The sequence below is a fragment of the Eleutherodactylus coqui genome, chromosome 8 (genome assembly GCF_035609145.1).
Source record: "Eleutherodactylus coqui strain aEleCoq1 chromosome 8, aEleCoq1.hap1, whole genome shotgun sequence".
In the NCBI taxonomy this organism is placed as follows: Eukaryota; Metazoa; Chordata; class Amphibia; order Anura; family Eleutherodactylidae; genus Eleutherodactylus; species Eleutherodactylus coqui.
Genome location: NC_089844.1, coordinates 147,302,447 through 147,324,322, shown reverse-complemented (window position 1 = coordinate 147,324,322; position 21,876 = coordinate 147,302,447). Strand labels below are relative to the sequence as shown.

The 21,876-nt window shown below is 52.8% G+C and overlaps 1 protein-coding gene across 1 annotated transcript in view; it reads right to left on the bottom strand.

Annotated features, from left to right (window-relative positions):
• The window catches only part of LOC136576979 (uncharacterized), a 450,480-nt gene that overhangs the window by 202,007 nt on the left and 226,597 nt on the right, over positions 1 to 21,876 (bottom strand). The window lies entirely within an intron of this gene.

Here is a 21,876-nt window from a genome sequence, read left to right as displayed (position 1 = left end):
CTTACATTCTGCACATGGCGCCAAGGCGCCATTTCTACCCGCAACCCGAACGCTGCACTGCCCACCAAGCTGTTAGCCACCAAAAACGTAGGTGGCTATGGGTGACGCTGACCCTCACCTGGGTTGGCTCGCCGGGCCTCGCAGCTCCACTGCCGCACCCCCTCGCCTTTGTGAGGGTCGACCCATAGTACCGCCCAATCGTGACTGTAAACCTGAGCACTATTTCTATGCCGCCAACCGCAGAGTCTTTGCCCTTAGGGAGACGCGCGCATTTTACTTATCACAACAGAACGCAAAATTCCGGCCGAAATCTTAGCTCCGCGTGCTGAAAACCCTGAAAGAGCCAACCGAAATTAACCGCTAAGAGATTGCCATTGGAAAAACAGTGGCTTTGTCACCTGCCTATCCGCTTATTCCACCAGCTCCTTTGCATACGTCACTAAGCAAGCGCTGTGATTGACTGGCACTGTAGCTTTATGGTTAGTGTAGCACCACCCGCAAGGCGATTCATTATGGGCATCTCAAAGCAGCCATAGGCCCGCGCCCAGGGTAATGGCTCCAAATTGGCATTAGAACACAGTGCGGCCGGTGGTGCTGCAGCTGAACCCCAGGGGTGTAACACCTTACGGGGCCTGAAAACTGAAAGCATTGTCGGAAGGGAGCTGATGACAGCTCAGCTGTCAGAGGTGGTACAACAGTGAACGGGAGCCTCCATGCCCAACCGTATCACATCTTCAATGAAAGCTGGAGCAACAGGGCACTAGAGAGTCCATGCCAGCCCGTATCACATCTTGCATCCAAGCAAAAGGTGGCCCTGCTTAGCACTAGAGCATCCATGCCCCCCGGTATCAAATCTTGTATCCAAGCTAAAGGCGGTGAAACAGGCTACTAGAGCCACCTTCCCCTTCTCCCACCCCCGTATCACATCTTATATGAAAGCTGGAGTGTCCCAGCAGGGCACTAGAGATTCCATGCCCGCTCGTATCACATCCTGAATCTAAGCAAGAGGTGGCCCAACTTGGCACTACAGCATCCATGCCCCACCACACCGTAGCACATCTTGTATCCAAGCTAGAGGCGGTACAGCAGGGTACCAGAGCCTCCAGGCCTGTCTATATGGCATCTCGTTTCCAAGCTAGACACTGAACCAGGATTATAGACGTAAACCGACACCTAGTTACATCGTGAGCCTCGTGTGGCGCAGAGCATTAGGGCAGTGGCCGTGCATGCTCTCGCTCACGACCTGAAGTATGAGGGTTCAAACCCCGCATAGGCCAGGTAGCCGGCTCAGGGTCGACTCAGCCTTCCATCCTTCCGAGGTCGGTGCAATGAGTACCCAGCTTGCTGGGGGGTAGAGTGACAGCTGAGGGCATACCATCATGTATTCCGGTGGATTTCTGCGCAGCGCGCTCTACTTTTTACCTTAGTGGCCTATTTGGCTTTGTACCAGACCCCACCCTCTGGCCTCTGTATTCAATTGACCACTCATTTCACATCCTTTTACTCTAACTAGAGAAGAATTCAAAACCAACAAAACTTAAATCATCACCGCACAACATAGTTCCGTTACACACTGCAATTTCCCTGCCACACTCCCGTGGACGTCCATTTAACCCAACAGTTTGTATATATAGAAGACCAGAGAAAATCATTACAGGCCTCTTACATTCTGCACATGGCGCCAAGGCGCCATTTCTACCCGCAACCCGAACGCTGCACTGCCCACCAAGCTGTTAGCCCCCAAAAACGTAGGTGGCTATGGGTGACGCTGACCCTCACCTGGGTTGGCTCGCCGGGCCTCGCAGCTCCACTGCCGCACCCCCTCGCCTTTGTGAGGGTCGACCCATAGTACCGCCCAATCGTGACTGTAAACCTGAGCACTATTTCTATGCCGCCAACCGCAGAGTCTTTGCCCTTAGGGAGACGCGCGCATTTTACTTATCACAACAGAACGCAAAATTCCGGCCGAAATCTTAGCTCCGCGTGCTGAAAACCCTGAAAGAGCCAACCGAAATTAACCGCTAGGAGATTGCCATTGGAAAAACAGTGGCTTTGTCACCTGCCTATCCGCTTATTCCACCAGCTCCTTTGCATACGTCACTAAGCAAGCGCTGTGATTGACTGGCACTGTAGCTTTATGGTTAGTGTAGCACCACCCGCAAGGCGATTCATTATGGGCATCTCAAAGCAGCCATAGGCCCGCGCCCAGGGTAATGGCTCCAAATTGGCATTAGAACACAGTGCGGCCGGTGGTGCTGCAGCTGAACCCCAGGGGTGTAACACCTTACGGGGCCTGAAAACTGAAAGCATTGTCGGAAGGGAGCTGATGACAGCTCAGCTGTCAGAGGTGGTACAACAGTGAACGGGAGCCTCCATGCCCAACCGTATCACATCTTCAATGAAAGCTGGAGCAACAGGGCACTAGAGAGTCCATGCCAGCCCGTATCACATCTTGCATCCAAGCAAAAGGTGGCCCTGCTTAGCACTAGAGCATCCATGCCCCCCGGTATCAAATCTTGTATCCAAGCTAAAGGCGGTGAAACAGGCTACTAGAGCCACCTTCCCCTTCTCCCACCCCCGTATCACATCTTATATGAAAGCTGGAGTGTCCCAGCAGGGCACTAGAGATTCCATGCCCGCTCGTATCACATCCTGAATCTAAGCAAGAGGTGGCCCAACTTGGCACTACAGCATCCATGCCCCACCACACCGTAGCACATCTTGTATCCAAGCTAGAGGCGGTACAGCAGGGTACCAGAGCCTCCAGGCCTGTCTATATGGCATCTCGTTTCCAAGCTAGACACTGAACCAGGATTATAGACGTAAACCGACACCTAGTTACATCGTGAGCCTCGTGTGGCGCAGAGCATTAGGGCAGTGGCCGTGCATGCTCTCGCTCACGACCTGAAGTATGAGGGTTCAAACCCCGCATAGGCCAGGTAGCCGGCTCAGGGTCGACTCAGCCTTCCATCCTTCCGAGGTCGGTGCAATGAGTACCCAGCTTGCTGGGGGGGTAGAGTGACAGCTGAGGGCATACCATCATGTATTCCGGTGGATTTCTGCGCAGCGTGCTCTACTTTTTACCTTAGTGGCCTATTTGGCTTTGTACCAGACCCCACCCTCTGGCCTCTGTATTCAATTGACCACTCATTTCACATCCTTTTACTCTAACTAGAGAAGAATTCAAAACCAACAAAACTTAAATCATCACCGCACAACATAGTTCCGTTACACACTGCAATTTCCCTGCCACACTCCCGTGGACGTCCATTTAACCCAACAGTTTGTATATATAGAAGACCAGAGAAAATCATTACAGGCCTCTTACATTCTGCACATGGCGCCAAGGCGCCATTTCTACCCGCAACCCGAACGCTGCACTGCCCACCAAGCTGTTAGCCACCAAAAACGTAGGTGGCTATGGGTGACGCTGACCCTCACCTGGGTTGGCTCGCCGGGCCTCGCAGCTCCACTGCCGCACCCCCTCGCCTTTGTGAGGGTCGACCCATAGTACCGCCCAATCGTGACTGTAAACCTGAGCACTATTTCTATGCCGCCAAACGCAGAGTCTTTGCCCTTAGGGAGACGCGCGCATTTTACTTATCACAACAGAACGCAAAATTCCGGCCGAAATCTTAGCTCCGCGTGCTGAAAACCCTGAAAGAGCCAACCGAAATTAACCGCTAAGAGATTGCCATTGGAAAAACAGTGGCTTTGTCACCTGCCTATCCGCTTATTCCACCAGCTCCTTTGCATACGTCACTAAGCAAGCGCTGTGATTGACTGGCACTGTAGCTTTATGGTTAGTGTAGCACCACCCGCAAGGCGATTCATTATGGGCATCTCAAAGCAGCCATAGGCCCGCGCCCAGGGTAATGGCTCCAAATTGGCATTAGAACACAGTGCGGCCGGTGGTGCTGCAGCTGAACCCCAGGGGTGTAACACCTTACGGGGCCTGAAAACTGAAAGCATTGTCGGAAGGGAGCTGATGACAGCTCAGCTGTCAGAGGTGGTACAACAGTGAACGGGAGCCTCCATGCCCAACCGTATCACATCTTCAATGAAAGCTGGAGCAACAGGGCACTAGAGAGTCCATGCCAGCCCGTATCACATCTTGCATCCAAGCAAAAGGTGGCCCTGCTTAGCACTAGAGCATCCATGCCCCCCGGTATCAAATCTTGTATCCAAGCTAAAGGCGGTGAAACAGGCTACTAGAGCCACCTTCCCCTTCTCCCACCCCCGTATCACATCTTATATGAAAGCTGGAGTGTCCCAGCAGGGCACTAGAGATTCCATGCCCGCTCGTATCACATCCTGAATCTAAGCAAGAGGTGGCCCAACTTGGCACTACAGCATCCATGCCCCACCACACCGTAGCACATCTTGTATCCAAGCTAGAGGCGGTACAGCAGGGTACCAGAGCCTCCAGGCCTGTCTATATGGCATCTCGTTTCCAAGCTAGACACTGAACCAGGATTATAGCCGTAAACCGACACCTAGTTACATCGTGAGCCTCGTGTGGCGCAGAGCATTAGGGCAGTGGCCGTGCATGCTCTCGCTCACGACCTGAAGTATGAGGGTTCAAACCCCGCATAGGCCAGGTAGCCGGCTCAGGGTCGACTCAGCCTTCCATCCTTCCGAGGTCGGTGCAATGAGTACCCAGCTTGCTGGGGGGGTAGAGTGACAGCTGAGGGCATACCATCATGTATTCCGGTGGATTTCTGCGCAGCGCGCTCTACTTTTTACCTTAGTGGCCTATTTGGCTTTGTACCAGACCCCACCCTCTGGCCTCTGTATTCAATTGACCACTCATTTCACATCCTTTTACTCTAACTAGAGAAGAATTCAAAACCAACAAAACTTAAATCATCACCGCACAACATAGTTCCGTTACACACTGCAATTTCCCTGCCACACTCCCGTGGACGTCCATTTAACCCAACAGTTTGTATATATAGAAGACCAGAGAAAATCATTACAGGCCTCTTACATTCTGCACATGGCGCCAAGGCGCCATTTCTACCCGCAACCCGAACGCTGCACTGCCCACCAAGCTGTTAGCCACCAAAAACGTAGGTGGCTATGGGTGACGCTGACCCTCACCTGGGTTGGCTCGCCGGGCCTCGCAGCTCCACTGCCGCACCCCCTCGCCTTTGTGAGGGTCGACCCATAGTACCGCCCAATCGTGACTGTAAACCTGAGCACTATTTCTATGCCGCCAACCGCAGAGTCTTTGCCCTTAGGGAGACGCGCGCATTTTACTTATCACAACAGAACGCAAAATTCCGGCCGAAATCTTAGCTCCGCGTGCTGAAAACCCTGAAAGAGCCAACCGAAATTAACCGCTAGGAGATTGCCATTGGAAAAACAGTGGCTTTGTCACCTGCCTATCCGCTTATTCCACCAGCTCCTTTGCATACGTCACTAAGCAAGCGCTGTGATTGACTGGCACTGTAGCTTTATGGTTAGTGTAGCACCACCCGCAAGGCGATTCATTATGGGCATCTCAAAGCAGCCATAGGCCCGCGCCCAGGGTAATGGCTCCAAATTGGCATTAGAACACAGTGCGGCCGGTGGTGCTGCAGCTGAACCCCAGGGGTGTAACACCTTACGGGGCCTGAAAACTGAAAGCATTGTCGGAAGGGAGCTGATGACAGCTCAGCTGTCAGAGGTGGTACAACAGTGAACGGGAGCCTCCATGCCCAACCGTATCACATCTTCAATGAAAGCTGGAGCAACAGGGCACTAGAGAGTCCATGCCAGCCCGTATCACATCTTGCATCCAAGCAAAAGGTGGCCCTGCTTAGCACTAGAGCATCCATGCCCCCCGGTATCAAATCTTGTATCCAAGCTAAAGGCGGTGAAACAGGCTACTAGAGCCACCTTCCCCTTCTCCCACCCCCGTATCACATCTTATATGAAAGCTGGAGTGTCCCAGCAGGGCACTAGAGATTCCATGCCCGCTCGTATCACATCCTGAATCTAAGCAAGAGGTGGCCCAACTTGGCACTACAGCATCCATGCCCCACCACACCGTAGCACATCTTGTATCCAAGCTAGAGGCGGTACAGCAGGGTACCAGAGCCTCCAGGCCTGTCTATATGGCATCTCGTTTCCAAGCTAGACACTGAACCAGGATTATAGACGTAAACCGACACCTAGTTACATCGTGAGCCTCGTGTGGCGCAGAGCATTAGGGCAGTGGCCGTGCATGCTCTCGCTCACGACCTGAAGTATGAGGGTTCAAACCCCGCATAGGCCAGGTAGCCGGCTCAGGGTCGACTCAGCCTTCCATCCTTCCGAGGTCGGTGCAATGAGTACCCAGCTTGCTGGGGGGTAGAGTGACAGCTGAGGGCATACCATCATGTATTCCGGTGGATTTCTGCGCAGCGCGCTCTACTTTTTACCTTAGTGGCCTATTTGGCTTTGTACCAGACCCCACCCTCTGGCCTCTGTATTCAATTGACCACTCATTTCACATCCTTTTACTCTAACTAGAGAAGAATTCAAAACCAACAAAACTTAAATCATCACCGCACAACATAGTTCCGTTACACACTGCAATTTCCCTGCCACACTCCCGTGGACGTCCATTTAACCCAACAGTTTGTATATATAGAAGACCAGAGAAAATCATTACAGGCCTCTTACATTCTGCACATGGCGCCAAGGCGCCATTTCTACCCGCAACCCGAACGCTGCACTGCCCACCAAGCTGTTAGCCCCCAAAAACGTAGGTGGCTATGGGTGACGCTGACCCTCACCTGGGTTGGCTCGCCGGGCCTCGCAGCTCCACTGCCGCACCCCCTCGCCTTTGTGAGGGTCGACCCATAGTACCGCCCAATCGTGACTGTAAACCTGAGCACTATTTCTATGCCGCCAACCGCAGAGTCTTTGCCCTTAGGGAGACGCGCGCATTTTACTTATCACAACAGAACGCAAAATTCCGGCCGAAATCTTAGCTCCGCGTGCTGAAAACCCTGAAAGAGCCAACCGAAATTAACCGCTAGGAGATTGCCATTGGAAAAACAGTGGCTTTGTCACCTGCCTATCCGCTTATTCCACCAGCTCCTTTGCATACGTCACTAAGCAAGCGCTGTGATTGACTGGCACTGTAGCTTTATGGTTAGTGTAGCACCACCCGCAAGGCGATTCATTATGGGCATCTCAAAGCAGCCATAGGCCCGCGCCCAGGGTAATGGCTCCAAATTGGCATTAGAACACAGTGCGGCCGGTGGTGCTGCAGCTGAACCCCAGGGGTGTAACACCTTACGGGGCCTGAAAACTGAAAGCATTGTCGGAAGGGAGCTGATGACAGCTCAGCTGTCAGAGGTGGTACAACAGTGAACGGGAGCCTCCATGCCCAACCGTATCACATCTTCAATGAAAGCTGGAGCAACAGGGCACTAGAGAGTCCATGCCAGCCCGTATCACATCTTGCATCCAAGCAAAAGGTGGCCCTGCTTAGCACTAGAGCATCCATGCCCCCCGGTATCAAATCTTGTATCCAAGCTAAAGGCGGTGAAACAGGCTACTAGAGCCACCTTCCCCTTCTCCCACCCCCGTATCACATCTTATATGAAAGCTGGAGTGTCCCAGCAGGGCACTAGAGATTCCATGCCCGCTCGTATCACATCCTGAATCTAAGCAAGAGGTGGCCCAACTTGGCACTACAGCATCCATGCCCCACCACACCGTAGCACATCTTGTATCCAAGCTAGAGGCGGTACAGCAGGGTACCAGAGCCTCCAGGCCTGTCTATATGGCATCTCGTTTCCAAGCTAGACACTGAACCAGGATTATAGACGTAAACCGACACCTAGTTACATCGTGAGCCTCGTGTGGCGCAGAGCATTAGGGCAGTGGCCGTGCATGCTCTCGCTCACGACCTGAAGTATGAGGGTTCAAACCCCGCATAGGCCAGGTAGCCGGCTCAGGGTCGACTCAGCCTTCCATCCTTCCGAGGTCGGTGCAATGAGTACCCAGCTTGCTGGGGGGGTAGAGTGACAGCTGAGGGCATACCATCATGTATTCCGGTGGATTTCTGCGCAGCGTGCTCTACTTTTTACCTTAGTGGCCTATTTGGCTTTGTACCAGACCCCACCCTCTGGCCTCTGTATTCAATTGACCACTCATTTCACATCCTTTTACTCTAACTAGAGAAGAATTCAAAACCAACAAAACTTAAATCATCACCGCACAACATAGTTCCGTTACACACTGCAATTTCCCTGCCACACTCCCGTGGACGTCCATTTAACCCAACAGTTTGTATATATAGAAGACCAGAGAAAATCATTACAGGCCTCTTACATTCTGCACATGGCGCCAAGGCGCCATTTCTACCCGCAACCCGAACGCTGCACTGCCCACCAAGCTGTTAGCCACCAAAAACGTAGGTGGCTATGGGTGACGCTGACCCTCACCTGGGTTGGCTCGCCGGGCCTCGCAGCTCCACTGCCGCACCCCCTCGCCTTTGTGAGGGTCGACCCATAGTACCGCCCAATCGTGACTGTAAACCTGAGCACTATTTCTATGCCGCCAAACGCAGAGTCTTTGCCCTTAGGGAGACGCGCGCATTTTACTTATCACAACAGAACGCAAAATTCCGGCCGAAATCTTAGCTCCGCGTGCTGAAAACCCTGAAAGAGCCAACCGAAATTAACCGCTAAGAGATTGCCATTGGAAAAACAGTGGCTTTGTCACCTGCCTATCCGCTTATTCCACCAGCTCCTTTGCATACGTCACTAAGCAAGCGCTGTGATTGACTGGCACTGTAGCTTTATGGTTAGTGTAGCACCACCCGCAAGGCGATTCATTATGGGCATCTCAAAGCAGCCATAGGCCCGCGCCCAGGGTAATGGCTCCAAATTGGCATTAGAACACAGTGCGGCCGGTGGTGCTGCAGCTGAACCCCAGGGGTGTAACACCTTACGGGGCCTGAAAACTGAAAGCATTGTCGGAAGGGAGCTGATGACAGCTCAGCTGTCAGAGGTGGTACAACAGTGAACGGGAGCCTCCATGCCCAACCGTATCACATCTTCAATGAAAGCTGGAGCAACAGGGCACTAGAGAGTCCATGCCAGCCCGTATCACATCTTGCATCCAAGCAAAAGGTGGCCCTGCTTAGCACTAGAGCATCCATGCCCCCCGGTATCAAATCTTGTATCCAAGCTAAAGGCGGTGAAACAGGCTACTAGAGCCACCTTCCCCTTCTCCCACCCCCGTATCACATCTTATATGAAAGCTGGAGTGTCCCAGCAGGGCACTAGAGATTCCATGCCCGCTCGTATCACATCCTGAATCTAAGCAAGAGGTGGCCCAACTTGGCACTACAGCATCCATGCCCCACCACACCGTAGCACATCTTGTATCCAAGCTAGAGGCGGTACAGCAGGGTACCAGAGCCTCCAGGCCTGTCTATATGGCATCTCGTTTCCAAGCTAGACACTGAACCAGGATTATAGCCGTAAACCGACACCTAGTTACATTGTGAGCCTCGTGTGGCGCAGAGCATTAGGGCAGTGGCCGTGCATGCTCTCGCTCACGACCTGAAGTATGAGGGTTCAAACCCCGCATAGGCCAGGTAGCCGGCTCAGGGTCGACTCAGCCTTCCATCCTTCCGAGGTCGGTGCAATGAGTACCCAGCTTGCTGGGGGGGTAGAGTGACAGCTGAGGGCATACCATCATGTATTCCGGTGGATTTCTGCGCAGCGCGCTCTACTTTTTACCTTAGTGGCCTATTTGGCTTTGTACCAGACCCCACCCTCTGGCCTCTGTATTCAATTGACCACTCATTTCACATCCTTTTACTCTAACTAGAGAAGAATTCAAAACCAACAAAACTTAAATCATCACCGCACAACATAGTTCCGTTACACACTGCAATTTCCCTGCCACACTCCCGTGGACGTCCATTTAACCCAACAGTTTGTATATATAGAAGACCAGAGAAAATCATTACAGGCCTCTTACATTCTGCACATGGCGCCAAGGCGCCATTTCTACCCGCAACCCGAACGCTGCACTGCCCACCAAGCTGTTAGCCACCAAAAACGTAGGTGGCTATGGGTGACGCTGACCCTCACCTGGGTTGGCTCGCCGGGCCTCGCAGCTCCACTGCCGCACCCCCTCGCCTTTGTGAGGGTCGACCCATAGTACCGCCCAATCGTGACTGTAAACCTGAGCACTATTTCTATGCCGCCAACCGCAGAGTCTTTGCCCTTAGGGAGACGCGCGCATTTTACTTATCACAACAGAACGCAAAATTCCGGCCGAAATCTTAGCTCCGCGTGCTGAAAACCCTGAAAGAGCCAACCGAAATTAACCGCTAGGAGATTGCCATTGGAAAAACAGTGGCTTTGTCACCTGCCTATCCGCTTATTCCACCAGCTCCTTTGCATACGTCACTAAGCAAGCGCTGTGATTGACTGGCACTGTAGCTTTATGGTTAGTGTAGCACCACCCGCAAGGCGATTCATTATGGGCATCTCAAAGCAGCCATAGGCCCGCGCCCAGGGTAATGGCTCCAAATTGGCATTAGAACACAGTGCGGCCGGTGGTGCTGCAGCTGAACCCCAGGGGTGTAACACCTTACGGGGCCTGAAAACTGAAAGCATTGTCGGAAGGGAGCTGATGACAGCTCAGCTGTCAGAGGTGGTACAACAGTGAACGGGAGCCTCCATGCCCAACCGTATCACATCTTCAATGAAAGCTGGAGCAACAGGGCACTAGAGAGTCCATGCCAGCCCGTATCACATCTTGCATCCAAGCAAAAGGTGGCCCTGCTTAGCACTAGAGCATCCATGCCCCCCGGTATCAAATCTTGTATCCAAGCTAAAGGCGGTGAAACAGGCTACTAGAGCCACCTTCCCCTTCTCCCACCCCCGTATCACATCTTATATGAAAGCTGGAGTGTCCCAGCAGGGCACTAGAGATTCCATGCCCGCTCGTATCACATCCTGAATCTAAGCAAGAGGTGGCCCAACTTGGCACTACAGCATCCATGCCCCACCACACCGTAGCACATCTTGTATCCAAGCTAGAGGCGGTACAGCAGGGTACCAGAGCCTCCAGGCCTGTCTATATGGCATCTCGTTTCCAAGCTAGACACTGAACCAGGATTATAGACGTAAACCGACACCTAGTTACATCGTGAGCCTCGTGTGGCGCAGAGCATTAGGGCAGTGGCCGTGCATGCTCTCGCTCACGACCTGAAGTATGAGGGTTCAAACCCCGCATAGGCCAGGTAGCCGGCTCAGGGTCGACTCAGCCTTCCATCCTTCCGAGGTCGGTGCAATGAGTACCCAGCTTGCTGGGGGGGTAGAGTGACAGCTGAGGGCATACCATCATGTATTCCGGTGGATTTCTGCGCAGCGCGCTCTACTTTTTACCTTAGTGGCCTATTTGGCTTTGTACCAGACCCCACCCTCTGGCCTCTGTATTCAATTGACCACTCATTTCACATCCTTTTACTCTAACTAGAGAAGAATTCAAAACCAACAAAACTTAAATCATCACCGCACAACATAGTTCCGTTACACACTGCAATTTCCCTGCCACACTCCCGTGGACGTCCATTTAACCCAACAGTTTGTATATATAGAAGACCAGAGAAAATCATTACAGGCCTCTTACATTCTGCACATGGCGCCAAGGCGCCATTTCTACCCGCAACCCGAACGCTGCACTGCCCACCAAGCTGTTAGCCACCAAAAACGTAGGTGGCTATGGGTGACGCTGACCCTCACCTGGGTTGGCTCGCCGGGCCTCGCAGCTCCACTGCCGCACCCCCTCGCCTTTGTGAGGGTCGACCCATAGTACCGCCCAATCGTGACTGTAAACCTGAGCACTATTTCTATGCCGCCAACCGCAGAGTCTTTGCCCTTAGGGAGACGCGCGCATTTTACTTATCACAACAGAACGCAAAATTCCGGCCGAAATCTTAGCTCCGCGTGCTGAAAACCCTGAAAGAGCCAACCGAAATTAACCGCTAGGAGATTGCCATTGGAAAAACAGTGGCTTTGTCACCTGCCTATCCGCTTATTCCACCAGCTCCTTTGCATACGTCACTAAGCAAGCGCTGTGATTGACTGGCACTGTAGCTTTATGGTTAGTGTAGCACCACCCGCAAGGCGATTCATTATGGGCATCTCAAAGCAGCCATAGGCCCGCGCCCAGGGTAATGGCTCCAAATTGGCATTAGAACACAGTGCGGCCGGTGGTGCTGCAGCTGAACCCCAGGGGTGTAACACCTTACGGGGCCTGAAAACTGAAAGCATTGTCGGAAGGGAGCTGATGACAGCTCAGCTGTCAGAGGTGGTACAACAGTGAACGGGAGCCTCCATGCCCAACCGTATCACATCTTCAATGAAAGCTGGAGCAACAGGGCACTAGAGAGTCCATGCCAGCCCGTATCACATCTTGCATCCAAGCAAAAGGTGGCCCTGCTTAGCACTAGAGCATCCATGCCCCCCGGTATCAAATCTTGTATCCAAGCTAAAGGCGGTGAAACAGGCTACTAGAGCCACCTTCCCCTTCTCCCACCCCCGTATCACATCTTATATGAAAGCTGGAGTGTCCCAGCAGGGCACTAGAGATTCCATGCCCGCTCGTATCACATCCTGAATCTAAGCAAGAGGTGGCCCAACTTGGCACTACAGCATCCATGCCCCACCACACCGTAGCACATCTTGTATCCAAGCTAGAGGCGGTACAGCAGGGTACCAGAGCCTCCAGGCCTGTCTATATGGCATCTCGTTTCCAAGCTAGACACTGAACCAGGATTATAGACGTAAACCGACACCTAGTTACATCGTGAGCCTCGTGTGGCGCAGAGCATTAGGGCAGTGGCCGTGCATGCTCTCGCTCACGACCTGAAGTATGAGGGTTCAAACCCCGCATAGGCCAGGTAGCCGGCTCAGGGTCGACTCAGCCTTCCATCCTTCCGAGGTCGGTGCAATGAGTACCCAGCTTGCTGGGGGGGTAGAGTGACAGCTGAGGGCATACCATCATGTATTCCGGTGGATTTCTGCGCAGCGTGCTCTACTTTTTACCTTAGTGGCCTATTTGGCTTTGTACCAGACCCCACCCTCTGGCCTCTGTATTCAATTGACCACTCATTTCACATCCTTTTACTCTAACTAGAGAAGAATTCAAAACCAACAAAACTTAAATCATCACCGCACAACATAGTTCCGTTACACACTGCAATTTCCCTGCCACACTCCCGTGGACGTCCATTTAACCCAACAGTTTGTATATATAGAAGACCAGAGAAAATCATTACAGGCCTCTTACATTCTGCACATGGCGCCAAGGCGCCATTTCTACCCGCAACCCGAACGCTGCACTGCCCACCAAGCTGTTAGCCACCAAAAACGTAGGTGGCTATGGGTGACGCTGACCCTCACCTGGGTTGGCTCGCCGGGCCTCGCAGCTCCACTGCCGCACCCCCTCGCCTTTGTGAGGGTCGACCCATAGTACCGCCCAATCGTGACTGTAAACCTGAGCACTATTTCTATGCCGCCAAACGCAGAGTCTTTGCCCTTAGGGAGACGCGCGCATTTTACTTATCACAACAGAACGCAAAATTCCGGCCGAAATCTTAGCTCCGCGTGCTGAAAACCCTGAAAGAGCCAACCGAAATTAACCGCTAAGAGATTGCCATTGGAAAAACAGTGGCTTTGTCACCTGCCTATCCGCTTATTCCACCAGCTCCTTTGCATACGTCACTAAGCAAGCGCTGTGATTGACTGGCACTGTAGCTTTATGGTTAGTGTAGCACCACCCGCAAGGCGATTCATTATGGGCATCTCAAAGCAGCCATAGGCCCGCGCCCAGGGTAATGGCTCCAAATTGGCATTAGAACACAGTGCGGCCGGTGGTGCTGCAGCTGAACCCCAGGGGTGTAACACCTTACGGGGCCTGAAAACTGAAAGCATTGTCGGAAGGGAGCTGATGACAGCTCAGCTGTCAGAGGTGGTACAACAGTGAACGGGAGCCTCCATGCCCAACCGTATCACATCTTCAATGAAAGCTGGAGCAACAGGGCACTAGAGAGTCCATGCCAGCCCGTATCACATCTTGCATCCAAGCAAAAGGTGGCCCTGCTTAGCACTAGAGCATCCATGCCCCCCGGTATCAAATCTTGTATCCAAGCTAAAGGCGGTGAAACAGGCTACTAGAGCCACCTTCCCCTTCTCCCACCCCCGTATCACATCTTATATGAAAGCTGGAGTGTCCCAGCAGGGCACTAGAGATTCCATGCCCGCTCGTATCACATCCTGAATCTAAGCAAGAGGTGGCCCAACTTGGCACTACAGCATCCATGCCCCACCACACCGTAGCACATCTTGTATCCAAGCTAGAGGCGGTACAGCAGGGTACCAGAGCCTCCAGGCCTGTCTATATGGCATCTCGTTTCCAAGCTAGACACTGAACCAGGATTATAGCCGTAAACCGACACCTAGTTACATTGTGAGCCTCGTGTGGCGCAGAGCATTAGGGCAGTGGCCGTGCATGCTCTCGCTCACGACCTGAAGTATGAGGGTTCAAACCCCGCATAGGCCAGGTAGCCGGCTCAGGGTCGACTCAGCCTTCCATCCTTCCGAGGTCGGTGCAATGAGTACCCAGCTTGCTGGGGGGGTAGAGTGACAGCTGAGGGCATACCATCATGTATTCCGGTGGATTTCTGCGCAGCGCGCTCTACTTTTTACCTTAGTGGCCTATTTGGCTTTGTACCAGACCCCACCCTCTGGCCTCTGTATTCAATTGACCACTCATTTCACATCCTTTTACTCTAACTAGAGAAGAATTCAAAACCAACAAAACTTAAATCATCACCGCACAACATAGTTCCGTTACACACTGCAATTTCCCTGCCACACTCCCGTGGACGTCCATTTAACCCAACAGTTTGTATATATAGAAGACCAGAGAAAATCATTACAGGCCTCTTACATTCTGCACATGGCGCCAAGGCGCCATTTCTACCCGCAACCCGAACGCTGCACTGCCCACCAAGCTGTTAGCCACCAAAAACGTAGGTGGCTATGGGTGACGCTGACCCTCACCTGGGTTGGCTCGCCGGGCCTCGCAGCTCCACTGCCGCACCCCCTCGCCTTTGTGAGGGTCGACCCATAGTACCGCCCAATCGTGACTGTAAACCTGAGCACTATTTCTATGCCGCCAACCGCAGAGTCTTTGCCCTTAGGGAGACGCGCGCATTTTACTTATCACAACAGAACGCAAAATTCCGGCCGAAATCTTAGCTCCGCGTGCTGAAAACCCTGAAAGAGCCAACCGAAATTAACCGCTAGGAGATTGCCATTGGAAAAACAGTGGCTTTGTCACCTGCCTATCCGCTTATTCCACCAGCTCCTTTGCATACGTCACTAAGCAAGCGCTGTGATTGACTGGCACTGTAGCTTTATGGTTAGTGTAGCACCACCCGCAAGGCGATTCATTATGGGCATCTCAAAGCAGCCATAGGCCCGCGCCCAGGGTAATGGCTCCAAATTGGCATTAGAACACAGTGCGGCCGGTGGTGCTGCAGCTGAACCCCAGGGGTGTAACACCTTACGGGGCCTGAAAACTGAAAGCATTGTCGGAAGGGAGCTGATGACAGCTCAGCTGTCAGAGGTGGTACAACAGTGAACGGGAGCCTCCATGCCCAACCGTATCACATCTTCAATGAAAGCTGGAGCAACAGGGCACTAGAGAGTCCATGCCAGCCCGTATCACATCTTGCATCCAAGCAAAAGGTGGCCCTGCTTAGCACTAGAGCATCCATGCCCCCCGGTATCAAATCTTGTATCCAAGCTAAAGGCGGTGAAACAGGCTACTAGAGCCACCTTCCCCTTCTCCCACCCCCGTATCACATCTTATATGAAAGCTGGAGTGTCCCAGCAGGGCACTAGAGATTCCATGCCCGCTCGTATCACATCCTGAATCTAAGCAAGAGGTGGCCCAACTTGGCACTACAGCATCCATGCCCCACCACACCGTAGCACATCTTGTATCCAAGCTAGAGGCGGTACAGCAGGGTACCAGAGCCTCCAGGCCTGTCTATATGGCATCTCGTTTCCAAGCTAGACACTGAACCAGGATTATAGACGTAAACCGACACCTAGTTACATCGTGAGCCTCGTGTGGCGCAGAGCATTAGGGCAGTGGCCGTGCATGCTCTCGCTCACGACCTGAAGTATGAGGGTTCAAACCCCGCATAGGCCAGGTAGCCGGCTCAGGGTCGACTCAGCCTTCCATCCTTCCGAGGTCGGTGCAATGAGTACCCAGCTTGCTGGGGGGGTAGAGTGACAGCTGAGGGCATACCATCATGTATTCCGGTGGATTTCTGCGCAGCGCGCTCTACTTTTTACCTTAGTGGCCTATTTGGCTTTGTACCAGACCCCACCCTCTGGCCTCTGTATTCAATTGACCACTCATTTCACATCCTTTTACTCTAACTAGAGAAGAATTCAAAACCAACAAAACTTAAATCATCACCGCACAACATAGTTCCGTTACACACTGCAATTTCCCTGCCACACTCCCGTGGACGTCCATTTAACCCAACAGTTTGTATATATAGAAGACCAGAGAAAATCATTACAGGCCTCTTACATTCTGCACATGGCGCCAAGGCGCCATTTCTACCCGCAACCCGAACGCTGCACTGCCCACCAAGCTGTTAGCCACCAAAAACGTAGGTGGCTATGGGTGACGCTGACCCTCACCTGGGTTGGCTCGCCGGGCCTCGCAGCTCCACTGCCGCACCCCCTCGCCTTTGTGAGGGTCGACCCATAGTACCGCCCAATCGTGACTGTAAACCTGAGCACTATTTCTATGCCGCCAACCGCAGAGTCTTTGCCCTTAGGGAGACGCGCGCATTTTACTTATCACAACAGAACGCAAAATTCCGGCCGAAATCTTAGCTCCGCGTGCTGAAAACCCTGAAAGAGCCAACCGAAATTAACCGCTAGGAGATTGCCATTGGAAAAACAGTGGCTTTGTCACCTGCCTATCCGCTTATTCCACCAGCTCCTTTGCATACGTCACTAAGCAAGCGCTGTGATTGACTGGCACTGTAGCTTTATGGTTAGTGTAGCACCACCCGCAAGGCGATTCATTATGGGCATCTCAAAGCAGCCATAGGCCCGCGCCCAGGGTAATGGCTCCAAATTGGCATTAGAACACAGTGCGGCCGGTGGTGCTGCAGCTGAACCCCAGGGGTGTAACACCTTACGGGGCCTGAAAACTGAAAGCATTGTCGGAAGGGAGCTGATGACAGCTCAGCTGTCAGAGGTGGTACAACAGTGAACGGGAGCCTCCATGCCCAACCGTATCACATCTTCAATGAAAGCTGGAGCAACAGGGCACTAGAGAGTCCATGCCAGCCCGTATCACATCTTGCATCCAAGCAAAAGGTGGCCCTGCTTAGCACTAGAGCATCCATGCCCCCCGGTATCAAATCTTGTATCCAAGCTAAAGGCGGTGAAACAGGCTACTAGAGCCACCTTCCCCTTCTCCCACCCCCGTATCACATCTTATATGAAAGCTGGAGTGTCCCAGCAGGGCACTAGAGATTCCATGCCCGCTCGTATCACATCCTGAATCTAAGCAAGAGGTGGCCCAACTTGGCACTACAGCATCCATGCCCCACCACACCGTAGCACATCTTGTATCCAAGCTAGAGGCGGTACAGCAGGGTACCAGAGCCTCCAGGCCTGTCTATATGGCATCTCGTTTCCAAGCTAGACACTGAACCAGGATTATAGACGTAAACCGACACCTAGTTACATCGTGAGCCTCGTGTGGCGCAGAGCATTAGGGCAGTGGCCGTGCATGCTCTCGCTCACGACCTGAAGTATGAGGGTTCAAACCCCGCATAGGCCAGGTAGCCGGCTCAGGGTCGACTCAGCCTTCCATCCTTCCGAGGTCGGTGCAATGAGTACCCAGCTTGCTGGGGGGGTAGAGTGACAGCTGAGGGCATACCATCATGTATTCCGGTGGATTTCTGCGCAGCGTGCTCTACTTTTTACCTTAGTGGCCTATTTGGCTTTGTACCAGACCCCACCCTCTGGCCTCTGTATTCAATTGACCACTCATTTCACATCCTTTTACTCTAACTAGAGAAGAATTCAAAACCAACAAAACTTAAATCATCACCGCACAACATAGTTCCGTTACACACTGCAATTTCCCTGCCACACTCCCGTGGACGTCCATTTAACCCAACAGTTTGTATATATAGAAGACCAGAGAAAATCATTACAGGCCTCTTACATTCTGCACATGGCGCCAAGGCGCCATTTCTACCCGCAACCCGAACGCTGCACTGCCCACCAAGCTGTTAGCCACCAAAAACGTAGGTGGCTATGGGTGACGCTGACCCTCACCTGGGTTGGCTCGCCGGGCCTCGCAGCTCCACTGCCGCACCCCCTCGCCTTTGTGAGGGTCGACCCATAGTACCGCCCAATCGTGACTGTAAACCTGAGCACTATTTCTATGCCGCCAAACGCAGAGTCTTTGCCCTTAGGGAGACGCGCGCATTTTACTTATCACAACAGAACGCAAAATTCCGGCCGAAATCTTAGCTCCGCGTGCTGAAAACCCTGAAAGAGCCAACCGAAATTAACCGCTAAGAGATTGCCATTGGAAAAACAGTGGCTTTGTCACCTGCCTATCCGCTTATTCCACCAGCTCCTTTGCATACGTCACTAAGCAAGCGCTGTGATTGACTGGCACTGTAGCTTTATGGTTAGTGTAGCACCACCCGCAAGGCGATTCATTATGGGCATCTCAAAGCAGCCATAGGCCCGCGCCCAGGGTAATGGCTCCAAATTGGCATTAGAACACAGTGCGGCCGGTGGTGCTGCAGCTGAACCCCAGGGGTGTAACACCTTACGGGGCCTGAAAACTGAAAGCATTGTCGGAAGGGAGCTGATGACAGCTCAGCTGTCAGAGGTGGTACAACAGTGAACGGGAGCCTCCATGCCCAACCGTATCACATCTTCAATGAAAGCTGGAGCAACAGGGCACTAGAGAGTCCATGCCAGCCCGTATCACATCTTGCATCCAAGCAAAAGGTGGCCCTGCTTAGCACTAGAGCATCCATGCCCCCCGGTATCAAATCTTGTATCCAAGCTAAAGGCGGTGAAACAGGCTACTAGAGCCACCTTCCCCTTCTCCCACCCCCGTATCACATCTTATATGAAAGCTGGAGTGTCCCAGCAGGGCACTAGAGATTCCATGCCCGCTCGTATCACATCCTGAATCTAAGCAAGAGGTGGCCCAACTTGGCACTACAGCATCCATGCCCCACCACACCGTAGCACATCTTGTATCCAAGCTAGAGGCGGTACAGCAGGGTACCAGAGCCTCCAGGCCTGTCTATATGGCATCTCGTTTCCAAGCTAGACACTGAACCAGGATTATAGACGTAAACCGACACCTAGTTACATCGTGAGCCTCGTGTGGCGCAGAGCATTAGGGCAGTGGCCGTGCATGCTCTCGCTCACGACCTGAAGTATGAGGGTTCAAACCCCGCATAGGCCAGGTAGCCGGCTCAGGGTCGACTCAGCCTTCCATCCTTCCGAGGTCGGTGCAATGAGTACCCAGCTTGCTGGGGGGGTAGAGTGACAGCTGAGGGCATACCATCATGTATTCCGGTGGATTTCTGCGCAGCGTGCTCTACTTTTTACCTTAGTGGCCTATTTGGCTTTGTACCAGACCCCACCCTCTGGCCTCTGTATTCAATTGACCACTCATTTCACATCCTTTTACTCTAACTAGAGAAGAATTCAAAACCAACAAAACTTAAATCATCACCGCACAACATAGTTCCGTTACACACTGCAATTTCCCTGCCACACTCCCGTGGACGTCCATTTAACCCAACAGTTTGTATATATAGAAGACCAGAGAAAATCATTACAGGCCTCTTACATTCTGCACATGGCGCCAAGGCGCCATTTCTACCCGCAACCCGAACGCTGCACTGCCCACCAAGCTGTTAGCCACCAAAAACGTAGGTGGCTATGGGTGACGCTGACCCTCACCTGGGTTGGCTCGCCGGGCCTCGCAGCTCCACTGCCGCACCCCCTCGCCTTTGTGAGGGTCGACCCATAGTACCGCCCAATCGTGACTGTAAACCTGAGCACTATTTCTATGCCGCCAAACGCAGAGTCTTTGCCCTTAGGGAGACGCGCGCATTTTACTTATCACAACAGAACGCAAAATTCCGGCCGAAATCTTAGCTCCGCGTGCTGAAAACCCTGAAAGAGCCAACCGAAATTAACCGCTAAGAGATTGCCATTGGAAAAACAGTGGCTTTGTCACCTGCCTATCCGCTTATTCCACCAGCTCCTTTGCATACGTCACTAAGCAAGCGCTGTGATTGACTGGCACTGTAGCTTTATGGTTAGTGTAGCACCACCCGCAAGGCGATTCATTATGGGCATCTCAAAGCAGCCATAGGCCCGCGCCCAGGGTAATGGCTCCAAATTGGCATTAGAACACAGTGCGGCCGGTGGTGCTGCAGCTGAACCCCAGGGGTGTAACACCTTACGGGGCCTGAAAACTGAAAGCATTGTCGGAAGGGAGCTGATGACAGCTCAGCTGTCAGAGGTGGTACAACAGTGAACGGGAGCCTCCATGCCCAACCGTATCACATCTTCAATGAAAGCTGGAGCAACAGGGCACTAGAGAGTCCATGCCAGCCCGTATCACATCTTGCATCCAAGCAAAAGGTGGCCCTGCTTAGCACTAGAGCATCCATGCCCCCCGGTATCAAATCTTGTATCCAAGCTAAAGGCGGTGAAACAGGCTACTAGAGCCACCTTCCCCTTCTCCCACCCCCGTATCACATCTTATATGAAAGCTGGAGTGTCCCAGCAGGGCACTAGAGATTCCATGCCCGCTCGTATCACATCCTGAATCTAAGCAAGAGGTGGCCCAACTTGGCACTACAGCATCCATGCCCCACCACACCGTAGCACATCTTGTATCCAAGCTAGAGGCGGTACAGCAGGGTACCAGAGCCTCCAGGCCTGTCTATATGGCATCTCGTTTCCAAGCTAGACACTGAACCAGGATTATAGCCGTAAACCGACACCTAGTTACATTGTGAGCCTCGTGTGGCGCAGAGCATTAGGGCAGTGGCCGTGCATGCTCTCGCTCACGACCTGAAGTATGAGGGTTCAAACCCCGCATAGGCCAGGTAGCCGGCTCAGGGTCGACTCAGCCTTCCATCCTTCCGAGGTCGGTGCAATGAGTACCCAGCTTGCTGGGGGGGTAGAGTGACAGCTGAGGGCATACCATCATGTATTCTGGTGGATTTCTGCGCAGCGCGCTCTACTTTTTACCTTAGTGGCCTATTTGGCTTTGTACCAGACCCCACCCTCTGGCCTCTGTATTCAATTGACCACTCATTTCACATCCTTTTACTCTAACTAGAGAAGAATTCAAAACCAACAAAACTTAAATCATCACCGCACAACATAGTTCCGTTACACACTGCAATTTCCCTGCCACACTCCCGTGGACGTCCATTTAACCCAACAGTTTGTATATATAGAAGACCAGAGAAAATCATTACAGGCCTCTTACATTCTGCACATGGCGCCAAGGCGCCATTTCTACCCGCAACCCGAACGCTGCACTGCCCACCAAGCTGTTAGCCACCAAAAACGTAGGTGGCTATGGGTGACGCTGACCCTCACCTGGGTTGGCTCGCCGGGCCTCGCAGCTCCACTGCCGCACCCCCTCGCCTTTGTGAGGGTCGACCCATAGTACCGCCCAATCGTGACTGTAAACCTGAGCACTATTTCTATGCCGCCAACCGCAGAGTCTTTGCCCTCAGGGAGACGCGCGCAT